Source organism: Bombus terrestris, chromosome 3 (assembly GCF_910591885.1).
Source record: "Bombus terrestris chromosome 3, iyBomTerr1.2, whole genome shotgun sequence".
NCBI lineage: Eukaryota > Metazoa > Arthropoda > Insecta > Hymenoptera > Apidae > Bombus > Bombus terrestris.
The window spans coordinates 1,499,230-1,511,658 of NC_063271.1; positions in this window are offsets into that span (position 1 = coordinate 1,499,230).

Below are 12,429 nucleotides of genomic sequence, written 5' to 3' on the forward strand. Positions count from 1 at the left end.
AGAAAACCGGAGAGCAAAAACTTTTCCGACCAGTTTTAGGATTTCGTATCAAGAGAGCACACGATAACATAGGAAGTGACACAATTTCGCGATCATTTTTTAATGATCTGGCTACTTATGATATGCTGATTGTCGTTTCTGTCCCACTGCCCTCACCGAAGTGGCAGTTCTATACTCAATCCAAAAAAAGCAATTTATTTCTAATTACCAATTAATCTTCTAAGCAATTATTATGTGTATTCTTCTTTATCCTTCGTTGGTCGCTGTGCCGGTACGAATGTACACTTCCCCTCACGCCGTACATACGCTCGTTTCTCCCGCCAAGACCGTCGAAGAAGAAGCGTGCGTATATTTCGGTCGTTGGCCACCAGAGGCCTTTATTCTTAGTGCGCATTTGTTGGCTGACTTTTTTAACATTGTATAGGCGATCTCCATATTCATCTCTGTAGCGTTTATAACACGCAAGTCTCTTAATGTCGTTAAGTGTACTTTACAAATTGATCATTAGCCATAGAATCGTTGCGATCTAGCAGGTGTTTTCATTCATTTATCGATTTATGTATACAACGAAATATGCATCGAACAATTGATACGCCAGAAAGAGAATACAAACGTCTGCGCTTAAAATATTTCTGAGCGTTTCCACGAGATGGCAGCACAAACGTAAAAATCTAGTCGATAGGCTAGGAATCCGTGATACCGTCGGTCGGATAGCTCGGATAAAATTGCGATACAAAAATACAGTGTACATACATACATAAATAGATGCATAAGCGTATATAAAAAATATTTTTCGTGTATTTATTTTAAACGTACATTGGTCACGTTTCCGTCGAACATGCAAAAAGACAGAGGTTCCACTGATAAATGAAAACAATTTGTTTGTTTTTCCGATCTGTTTGAATGTTCGCGTTTACGTTCCTCGTAAAGCAAACATTTTCGATAAAAAATTCTATTTTGCGATGAAATTGTCAATAAAATCCGAAGAGGAACTCGAGCATAAAAGGAAGCGCGATAACGCACAAAAGTATTGGACACGTGGTTATATCAAATATCAAATATAAATAAGCAAGGCAGATTTCTTATCAGTTAAGCGATGTCGGGCGAGTGAACGTATTATCGGTCGAACCTTTGAACTTTGAGAGGGCAGAAAGAAAATTCACTCTCTTCGTCACGATAAAAGCTTCTGCTTCGTTTCGACTGCTTAGACAGCCGTGCATGCACGTCCATTTCACACTGATCATTAACACACGTATCATTAACAGTCGTAACGCGACTAAACGCAATATCGATTTTAACCACCTGTTGTTCCTTCTGCTCGCAACGAACAGTATTAAATCTCAGAGTGCCATGTGTTAGAACGCGTTAAAAAGATAAACGAAACGTCGCATTTCCGCTAGTTAATCTTTTAACTCTTTATCTTACGTAATCTATCGCGTAATTTGCAAACTTTCACGCATAACGCGCGCATTAAACGCGAACGTTATTTTCCAACGTTTAATTCAGCGTGCCGGTAATACTCGAAATGTTTTTACGTAAATATCGTTGTATCGTAGGCAAAGTATGCCGAGCACAACGCGCATGCGCGTTACAGACATTCCGAAAGAAAACACTGGTAAAATACACGATCGACCGTCAAAGTGGCTAAACCGCGGAATATATCGTAAGACGCGCTAATCAGAAGCAAATTCCGTAGCTCGATAATCGAGGCATACACGTTGCTTTATTTACCCGGCAGCGATGGTGGATTCGTAGCGGTGGTAGTATCGGTCGACGGTTTAGTTTATCGTTACACCGTTTTTTCCAAAGGCAGAACTTTTGATCGATCAGTCCGGTAATAACTAGCGCGCCTTCTTACGTAGAAATTGCAAATGGGCGGGCGGCACGGCATCAATTTCGCGTACAGCTGCACGCAGTGCCGCGTGTGCGTGTTTCGCTCGCTCGTGTCTCCACCGACTGTCTGACCCGACTGTCCGTCCCGATAAACGAAACCTTCTGATAAATTCCTCTTATAAACAGCAGCTCGAGACCGACCAACGATCTGCCATGAAAACTTTATCGTCGAGCACTTACATCATGCCGGGGAGAGGGATATCGAACCAACATCGTATTACTAATACGTGTATTATAACCGACGATAAAACTGTCACCGAGAAGATTTTTCTGTTTCGTCATTTTTAATTAGGCACGATACGACAACGATGACGAAGAAACGTTTTCATCGCGTTTACAAATAAAACAATTTGCATACGCTGCAGAAAAGAAGTCGCGCGCGGTTTTACGTTTACAAGAGTTCTTCTGACACAAGATCTCGCTACAGGAAATACGTTATTGTTATTAATTGGGTTATCACATCGGTCGATTTATGCGTATTCGGCGATCAAAAAGACAGTACGCCCACGCAGCCAGTCGATCTGGCTAAGGTCATCGACGAGTTTATTGCGGACTATGGCTCTCGATCGGAAACCAATGCCTCTCGGCGATAAACGTATGAAAAAACGATCTGGAATCTGGAATCAGCGAAGGGTGGACAAAGCGGAGTACGTATAAATATATGCGCAGTGCGGATAAAAGCAACGTCTTTGTCAAGAGAAGCGCACCGACCTATCCTTCAATAACGATCACGGTTTATCAACAAAAATCGCTAGAAGGAGAATAAGAGGGCATTTATTCATTCCCCTTCTTTCTTCGTTCGCGATTATTCCCATTGTGAAATGGCTTTTAAGTTGTTTTTCGCTGTTACGCGAAACGTAATGCTCTTGACGACGTTAAGATCGTTAGGCACACGGTAGACGCGTACTTTAAGAAGGATAGAAATTTTAATATCGTTGGAAATTGTATAAGTACGTGTCCGTGAATTTTGAATATTTGAATGTTTGCGTTTAAACCGTCGAGTATTCGAATATTCGAATTCGAATATTCGAAAAGAGAGATTTTCTCAAAGAGAGAAGGAAGGAATCGAGCGACGATGCTTTCCGCTACAATCTCCGTTTGATCTGCTTCTGACTGGTTTTCGCGATAAAAACGTGGCAATATAAGGCAACGAGAAAAGGGGAGAATCTATCGCTGGAATAAAAGTCATTTCGTCTGTGCTGACACGAACTGCAATAAAAGCTCGATTTATAAGACAACCTTCGACCCCGGTAAATGGTTCGCAGTTATCGTTACCGCGTTACAACGTCCAGCAAAATGATCGCGAATATAAATAGCGAAGTTCCACGAGCTTCCAGCAAAACGTCACGAAAGTTGAATTGGAAAACTGGAGAAATTGAAAAACCACCATCTACTACAGCAGATACGCGCAGTTGACCAACGACGAAACAAAGAGGCGGTACGACGGCAAATCTTTTGGGAATTTCGCTGGAAGGATCTCTGGTTCGAGTTTGGTCGTAATTTTCGACTCGCAGTTGCTGCCTCGCAGGCAACCTTTAATTCCGAATAAAACCGATGTTTTCGGAGTCACTGGCCGCGCCCACCGAAATCCTCGATGCCACTGATTGCCAGAGAAATGAGTTTCCGGCTAGTCGATTTACTAAACCGAAATTATACCACCGAAATCCACCTTGTCGCGGTGAATATTCGCTAAATTCGTCGGAAAGAAAATCAAGCCGATCGGATTAAGGCGATCGAGGTTAGGAAACGGGCCGTCCAACTTAATAACGAATCCACAGCTATTTCGATAGTTGGAATCGGAACGAGGTTAGGCGACGACGCGTCAAAGCGGTGTAGACGCGAATACCCGATGTATGAGCCGGCGCTTCCGGTGTCCCGGTGCCGGAACTGCACGCCCGGCCGGTTCGCTGTCGCGACGAGGACAGACCGCTCGCGGCAGAACTCGCCCAAAGTCATTTCACGCCCGGCGGAGCGCGGAAACGGGCGTTTACTCGAGATTTTCGTTCATAAATCAAGCGTCGAGCTTTCATGCAGCCCCTCTTTTCATCGACGAGGTACCGACCCACTCTCACGGGGGGTTTACGCCGCCATTCAGTCGCTTAATCGACGCTCTTGTTCGTCGAGATCGTAATCGTGGAATTTGTCCATACACCGGAAACGGAAGAGTTGGAATCACGGCGCAGTTCCGTCGTGCGGCGAAGAAGAATTTCCAAACGGAAGTCGCAACTTGTACCTTCGCGTCACAGGTTGCAACGTTGGCAAATGGACGGAAAATATTCGCGCTGCCTGGAAAGATATTTCGGAGTTGTGACTTCCGAACGATCGGTCGTCGGTGACGGCGACTCGTGCGCGAACGCGCGCGCTCTGGGAAACCGGAAGAGGCATCGAGTTTTTTCGTAGTCGTATTCACCCTTCCCCATTCGGAGGAAAAGCCACTGTGCGCCGACTGTGCACCGAGCGTGGAAACTCGTAGAACGTGATATTATTTTGATTTAAAGGAAATCAACAGGTGATCGCCGACAGACGGGTAGCGAGTGTCGAAACCTGTGTAGATAGAGCCTCTGCTATCCTCTACCTGTTTCGGATCATTTTCGATGTTATCCCGCAACATATGCCCGACAAGGGGCAGATGGTAAAAAAGCGTTGAGCTGGAGCAGCAGCGTGTGACACGGGACAGTTTAAAGGACCCCGTTGCTGCTCATCGGGCCAGCCACCAATCACTGTTCCCTTTTGATTCGGCGACGCTGCACGAACGCGACGGCCGTTGCACCCTAATTATTATCCGTGAATGCTCCTTTTAACGGGGACGAGCGCGTCGGCCAAGCCTCCGATTAAACGATTCGCCGAAGTCGAAGCCGAAGCCGAACTCGCATCACCGGGGGGGCGCGTCCCGTCTCGCAGGGGAAAGATCTTCCTTCCTTCGAAGCAACGTATTTCTCGAGAGCTTCTATCGTTCTTCTTAGAGAGACCGCCACGACCACGCAATTTTCCTACAACGAGACGGAAATCTCAAAGATTCATAAGTGGTACGTACATATACTCGTTTCGTCGTTTAACGAACACCGCGACCGATTTAGCCGACGTTCGTCGATCCCTACCGCGTCCATCTACACCGCGGCAATTTCTAGGTCGTTGTCGCTTCACCCGTTCGCCGTCCAACGGAATTTCCAACGAATGGAAACTCGATTTCGCCGTAGGCGGCGAGTATTACTTCGCACTTGCCTGCGATCTTCCACGCTTTACTACGCGATACTTCCTCCTTCTTCGTGCTCGCCCTTGTTATTATACCAACCGGCACCATTGCCATCGTTTCACGCGTCCATCGACCATGTATCCCCCGACTCGATTATTAAAGAGCGAACAAAAAAGACCGATCCTTTCTCGGGCGTCTGTATCGAGAGACGTTCGAGACATGGTCGAACGAAGCGACGACGACGACGACGACGACGACGACGACGAGGAACGGTACGTGGACGGAGATCGATGGCGAGCGGTGGTCGTGGAGCAGCGATCGTTCGGTCGAGCGGTCGATAGCTCGAATTCGAGCTTGGCCAGGAAACGAGAGAAAATTTATGATAAGGACGGGAAGATGGTGCGAGCCGTTCGAGGAGAAGGATGATGACTCCGTCCCACCTGTACGTACACGAACGCGTATCGGTATAACGTGTGCGCGACACGCGCGCCCGTGCATGCCGGCCCCAGCTGCCATCCATCCCAGCCGCGCTCTAGCGAGGAGAAAGGAACGTACAGGTGCAATCGTTAACTCAATTGAACTTTGATAAGTAAAAGTGCGCCAACATACGTGTATGTTTACTGGCGCGAGCGCGACTGTTTTATCGTCGCGTCTTTTATCGCGGTCCGCCTCCGTTCGATTAATTGGCCTATCCATAAATGGACGCGTCGGTGGTGCCGGACCACCTCGTGTCTCCTGTTTCCATAAATTCACGAGACGGCAATTGCTTTCTTCCTATCTCGCTTATCGACCAACGTCGTTTCCTTCGGACTCTTTAAAAATTGTCCTTCGTTTAACGATTATGACGGCTGTTGCTCGCTCGTTCTTAACTCGTTCATTACTCGTCGGTCGCTCTCGCTTATTACGTATACAGATATACGAAGACGTATTAGCGGACGAGAAGCGTTTCGAAGGTTACGCAAAAGTTTGTCAATGGGAAATTTGAACGCGTCTGTAGGACGTTTGTGCGTCATCGCGTTAACGCGCGTCGAAAAACCCGAGTTGGCAGCAAGTTTCCACGATGATCGCTGGCTCGAACAGTGGTTGGCAACGGCGAATAGAACGAAACGGAATGGAAACGGAAATCCGGGAAGAGAAGTCCGAGAAGAAAGGCCATCCACGCTCGCGTGGGACAACGTGTCATTAATTCGAGAAAGCACTCGCGCCGCCTGCACTTGTCCGTCCAGGAAGAAGCACCTGACGGTGAGCCACCACGACACAGGGTGGAATTTCAACAGTCGGAAACATAGCGACGCATAGTGATTTCGAGGGTAGCGCCGACTGGAGGCCCCGTTCGATAGATGATCGATAATGGGACGCAGGTGTTTCTCTCCGACTGGCATCCTCGCACTCTTCCAACGTATCTTCTACCTTCCTCTTCTCCTCCTTCTTCTCGCCTCTTCCGGTATTCCTTCGTGTCTTCTTTCGTCGTTACCGTCTTTGGATTTTCTCTCTTTGCCTTTACAGGGGCAATTTTAAAAGGATGGTTCATTCGCGGCGATCGATCTACGCTTCTAACTAGAGGAATTCGCATATTTCCAAGGAATACGCGTTGAATTGCCCATTTCTAGAAATACACGCTACGATCTTTACTATTTGAGCGTGTAAAACACGAGTCTCTAGGTTGCTCTAGTTTGACGTAGAGATCTTATGTCCGATTAGGTTGTCCCAGTAGCACCGTCAAAGACGTACAGCGCATAGGATGACCTGACTTCGGTTTTCTAGGCTTCGTGCGACTGGTTCGGAATAACAACGATGTTATCGATTTTCGAGAAAAATAAGCTTTTACGAAATTCCGAATATCGACGAATATTCCGTGTAAAAGCAGGCCGTCTCTTTTAGTACGATAAAAGTAGTGCAAAGGCAGATACTTGATCGTTACACCGATACTTTAAAGTCGTCTTGGCCGTACGCGATATGCTTCTGCTCTTAATAAGAAATGGTTTTAACAAGACCGGCAATTCTACCGACGCGTCCACTAGCACGCTCCAAACCAAGTGCCCTCCTTCTTCTTCTCTGTCCTCTCTTTCTTCGTCTATTTCGTGGATAGCGCCACAAGAGCGAGTTAACTAGCTAGATAACGAGATCGAGTTCCGGGGTGGATGGAAAGTTAGAGGTTGCTAACGCAGAAGGCGGCGAATCGGAGGACCGAGCTCGAGTACCGGGCCTATCGATTGTTTCTTTGCTGCCGTATGGTATTGTGCTGTCGCGGCAAGACGAAGAACGAGTGGGATCGTCGGATGGTTTCTTCGATCGTTCGGCACCGTACACGGCGAGTGTAGCTTCGTGGGGTGGGAGTCGAGGGGTGGTGGCGCTGAAGAAAACGACGGTTGAAAGTCGCCCGGTTTCTCGTGTGGGACCTTCAGGTGGACGTGAAACTTTTTAGCTCTCCACGGCACTCTCGATGCCGCTCGGGGTGTGCACCTGCTATACACCTGTTGGCCGTTGGTTGCTCCTGCTGGCTGCCGTGAAACAAATGCGACCGCGGCTCTCTCGCCGCCGCACCGCGCCGACTCCTCTAGCTCGTCCGTTAGAGGGAAAAATCGCTTTGACCTTCTTCGCCGCCACCTTCTCTCGCCTGTCTCCAAGGAGGCGCCCGCGCCTTCTGCGTGGATCACTCCACGACTCCGCTCCCCTTCCTTCCTGCCTTCGTTCTCCTTTTTTATTTCCACCGCTTTCAACGTGTTTGGTAAATTCTCGAAAGTTCCTACGGCTCGTGGCGAGCCGAGCAAGCGGGAAATGTCACCGAAGCACCTACGTATCGAATCGGTATTAAGCCGGCGCGACGTTGAGAAATGGAGGCAGCGGATAATGCCTATGCGATGCCGAGATTTCTCGATAGAACGCTCGTAAAACGGAGACTACCGTTGCGAAGCGTAACTAAGCGTCTCCAGCGACGAAAATGAGGGGAAAAAGGAAGGAGAGGACGATTGCGTCGGAAGAAATCCCGGCTGCTCCGATTATGTAATTACCCTTGACTTCGTTTTGGTCGGTTCGGTCGATCGGTAGTCTTGTCCCGTTGGTCGGTGCTCGAGCATCGAGCCGATCGAGATTAATGTAAAAAACACGAGGAGCCGAGTTAGCGGCACGGTGAACGGAGAGAGGCGGTCGAGACGATCGTAATGGTCGACAGTTTCCGGCCGTGGAACATCGCCGCACCCATTCTTAGACCGTTTCCAGCAAAAGCACACGGCTAACAGTCGGCTCAACCGGGATAATTATCGGCAGAGTAGAATCATCAGGTATTTCCAAGTGGGAGGAGTACGAGTACGTTTCCAAAGTGAAATCGAATGGAGGCTCGCGAGCGGGAGCATGCCATGACTACGGAGCAGCGAACTAAAGAAGAGGAGCAGTACAAGGAGAAGAAGAAGAAGAAGAAGAAGAAGAAGAAGAAGATGAAGAAGAAGAAGAAGAAGAAGGGAACGAAAAGGAGAAGGAGAAGAGGAAGGAGCTGGAGGAGGAGGAGGAAGGCCTGATACACTTTTAATACGGGACCAAAGGAGCCCCCTGCACAGCAGGTGCACCGCAGGTGATTCTGCTCGTCCTTCTCTCGCTGCGCAGGCTTCCTCTCACGACTTCTCGACCGGCCTGCACCCTGCGTACGCGATCTCCCACAGTGGTAGACTCGTCTTTTTTCCGCGAGAAGCACACACGGCGATCCTTTTTCGAGAGACTTCCTCCTCCTCTTCGACCCTTCTTCCTACGTCTCTTTCTTTCTTTCGTTCTTTCACGAATCGAAAACCAAGGGTTCGATCGCGACGGTTACGTCGTCGGCCGCTTACATCTCGGACTAACGACTCGCCGTTTTCACGAGGAGTCGATCGCGATAACGAATAAACGGGTGATTTCTACCTTTTGCGATAAAAGTATCGCAATCTCCGAGTTGCACTAAACTCTTCGTTCTTTCGCGGACGTTCCTTGCAACTTTCGGATAAGTAAACGTTCTTAATGCAACGTATCGAGTGTTATGCCGTATAGAAGGTAGGACTAATAACGGAAGAGACTCGTTAGCGCGGCAAACGAAAGGAGGGTTCGAGTGGAACAAGGTCCCGAAGGAGTTGGCTACGACGAAAGTCGGAGTGTCGACGACGCGTGGGAAAGTCGAGGGGCGCCAACCGTTTTTCGAGAGAGTAGAACGGCGAGACCAGAGACGCTGGGGGTGGACGCGTAATTGATACGCTTCGCAGGGCCTTGTTTTGAATTTCATTAAGACCCTGACGCCATCTCGGAATCCATTCCGCTTCACTGGCTCGTCCACTCGAACGATCAAGAATCCGCTAGCCAGCCACTCTCGTTCTCTCTCTCTCTCTCTCTCTCGATCGATCGAAACAGTCTCACGACCGAAAAGTGCATCGCTCCTCGAGCTTCCCTACCGGAGGATTAGCTTCCCTGAACGTGTAAAAATCGTATGGGAAAGTTCAGGGTGAAAGAGGATAACCCTCTGATAGTTTTTGCGCGTAACCTGCGGAGGTCAGGCGGATTACGTTGCATCCTCGTGAGATTTGCCGACGAGTAATCGTTTGTGACGAAATGTCACGAACTTTGTCCGTTAAATATCGTTTAAACGGTGCTTTTCGCAATTTTTGGAGATGTACGCGTCCGGAGAATAAGCTTTCGTGCGTCGATAAAAATAAAACTTGCGCATTTTTGCAGTTACGTATAATACTAAAATATAGGAACAGAATTAGAATACAAAAAGTTATATCGGGCAGGAAGTTACATTTTTGCTAAAGGTGTCGTTCAAAGTTCGTACTCTTCGAAACAAGGATCGGACATCTCTGTTAAATACTAATAAATAAATGTCACGTTTGCGTCGATGGAGTGTGCTAGCAGAGTACCATAAAGGATTTCATTTGTACGTATCCAACCATATAAGTACGACCATACCGCTGAAAGGATTAATGAAGTTGCAAAGCAATGGAAAAGAATGAAAAAGAAGTGGAAAAAGTCATCGATATTTCAGCGGAACGATGCCTGGCGATCTCCGTAAGGAAAGCTCGGATCGAATCTCCCTTATTCCGGTCGCGCCACCGACGCAAATGGGCATCGACCGGTCCGCAAAAAGACAGTGACGTTACGGGTTGTCGAGAAGCAGGCGCGTGCTGCTCGCGTCCGTCAAATTACTAAGCTTTTCTTTCGCCAGCAGCGAATTCGTCGCCCCGACGAACACACTGGGCATGTGCACTCGTGAAAAATGTCGGTTGCACGCGAATCGTGCGACGCGGCTCATTGTCCGACTCTGGCTCACCTGCTGCCCTGCCGATGAAGAAATTCTGACAAAGAACCTCACAGGTGCCATTCGTTTTTCTCGCAATGTTACCGAGGTGCCTAAAGCATACAATTTTATAACTCGCCGGCCGCCGCGTTGCGCAACGATCGACCGGCGAAAAAAGTGTCAAACTCTCTTTCTCCGCCTTTCCCGAGTATCGCCCAGAGATGCGCGCAGGATTCTGCGTCGGGGCCGCTAAAAGTCTGGCACGGTGGAACGATGCGAGGGATGTCGATCGTCTAGCGGTCGCTATCTCCGAGATGAACGCCGTCTCCGAGACGCAATATCCCCACGAGTAATTGCGTATTTAACGAGGAATGAAGCACCGATCGCGGGCCGCGCGTGTCGGTTAATTACAGACAGGGTCGATGCCGAAAGGAACGGAGGCTGGTGTGGCGTCGGTAGAGAGCTCGGAAAAGGCGAAACACGCGTGTCACAAGCGTGCAAGGTGCACGCTGTTCGCGTTCGATGCGTCTTGCATAGCCAACGGACCCCCATAAAAGAGCAGCGCAGCTGTGTTTTTTTTCGAAAAAATCCGAGCCGTGTGTGCGGGGGCATGCGGTCGATTCGAGAAGACAGTCGCGAAGAAAGAAGAAGGAGGAAGTGGAGAAGAGGAGAAGAAGAGAAGAAGAGAAGTAGAAGGAGAAGAAGAAGAAGAAGAAGAAGAAGAAACAGAAGCGCGGAAGGAGACCGAGGCAGGGAGAGAGGCAGAGGCGATGGAAAAAGAAACGAGCTGTCGCGAGCAGAGGGTTGAAGAACGGGTTGAAGAAGTGGAAAAAGAAGGACGAGAAGAAGCGATGCAACAGGCCGAGGGTACCGGCGGCGGAGGTGAAGGAGGATAGCGAAGGGGCAAGGTGCTGCCAAGGTGGCGGTTAGGGCAGCTGATCTTCGAATAGCAGCAGGTGAATGCGAAGAAGCTCGCGCTCGTAGAACGAGCGAGACAACCGAGATGGTAGTTGCGGTAGATGCGCCGCTGGCTGTGGAGGAGGAAGAGGTAGAATCCACGCGTGCATAAAAGGTGTTTCGTTATTGTTACCAAGCGCGCGCGCTACCCGGCTCCTTTCGATTTATTAATCTTGTTCTCGTGGCAACGAAGTTTCTCAACGCCCAGACCGATCGAATCAACCTCCGACGTATCCTGTCTGCCGTCCTCGACTCGTCTATTCGTAATGTCAAGCCGCCAGAAATTCGTCGTTCGTTTAAAATATATCGTAGTAGAATTTCGTTCGTTCGAATCGAGAGACGAGTAGTTTGTGTAATAGTTCGCCGTTTCCGTCATTCGTGCTCTTCTCGATTATGCAGTCACGATAAAACGAACGACCACGTTCGGATAAATACATTCGCAAGATAGGAGTTAATTTAATCAGAAATTTCGAGTAAAATTTCGTTCGAACGAATCAAGTAGCACTGTATCGCATTTTAATCTACTCGCCATGCCTGTTACCTATCCACGCGTCGATTATTGGCAACGGAACCGGTCATAGGCTACGTTTTCAAATCGCCGGCGGTAAAAAATCTCATCGAGAAATCGACAGATACGAATTACCGATCGCTATCTAAAAATAGTGTCCGATTCTTGCAGCGTGGATCCCGTTAGCGCCGCGCATGGAGAAACACGCGTTTCGAGCGAATCGCTGATGAATTTATGACCGGTTCCGCGGCGCGAAAAGGCTCTCGATGCGCGTGCACGTACTCGATCAACGACATTCTTTCCCATGCCGAGTCTTCCGTAGACGATGCGAAGGACGAAGCCACGTCGTCGAGGGTACACCGATGCCTGCTGCTTCTCGAAACCTTTTTCCCCTGATTGCGGTTTTCAGGCTGAACCATCGTTCGAAACTTATCCGTTACGTAATTCCGCGCGTCGAGCATCAACTACGTGCTTTTTTAACGGAATTACGTGGTAGGTACGTATTTCACCATGTCGCTACTTTCCTCTTTACACGATTGACATTCTTCGACGCGATATTCAACCTTCACCTTCGACCAGATATTCTTCTCTTTCGTTTGTCAATTTGTTTCTGAATAACGACAG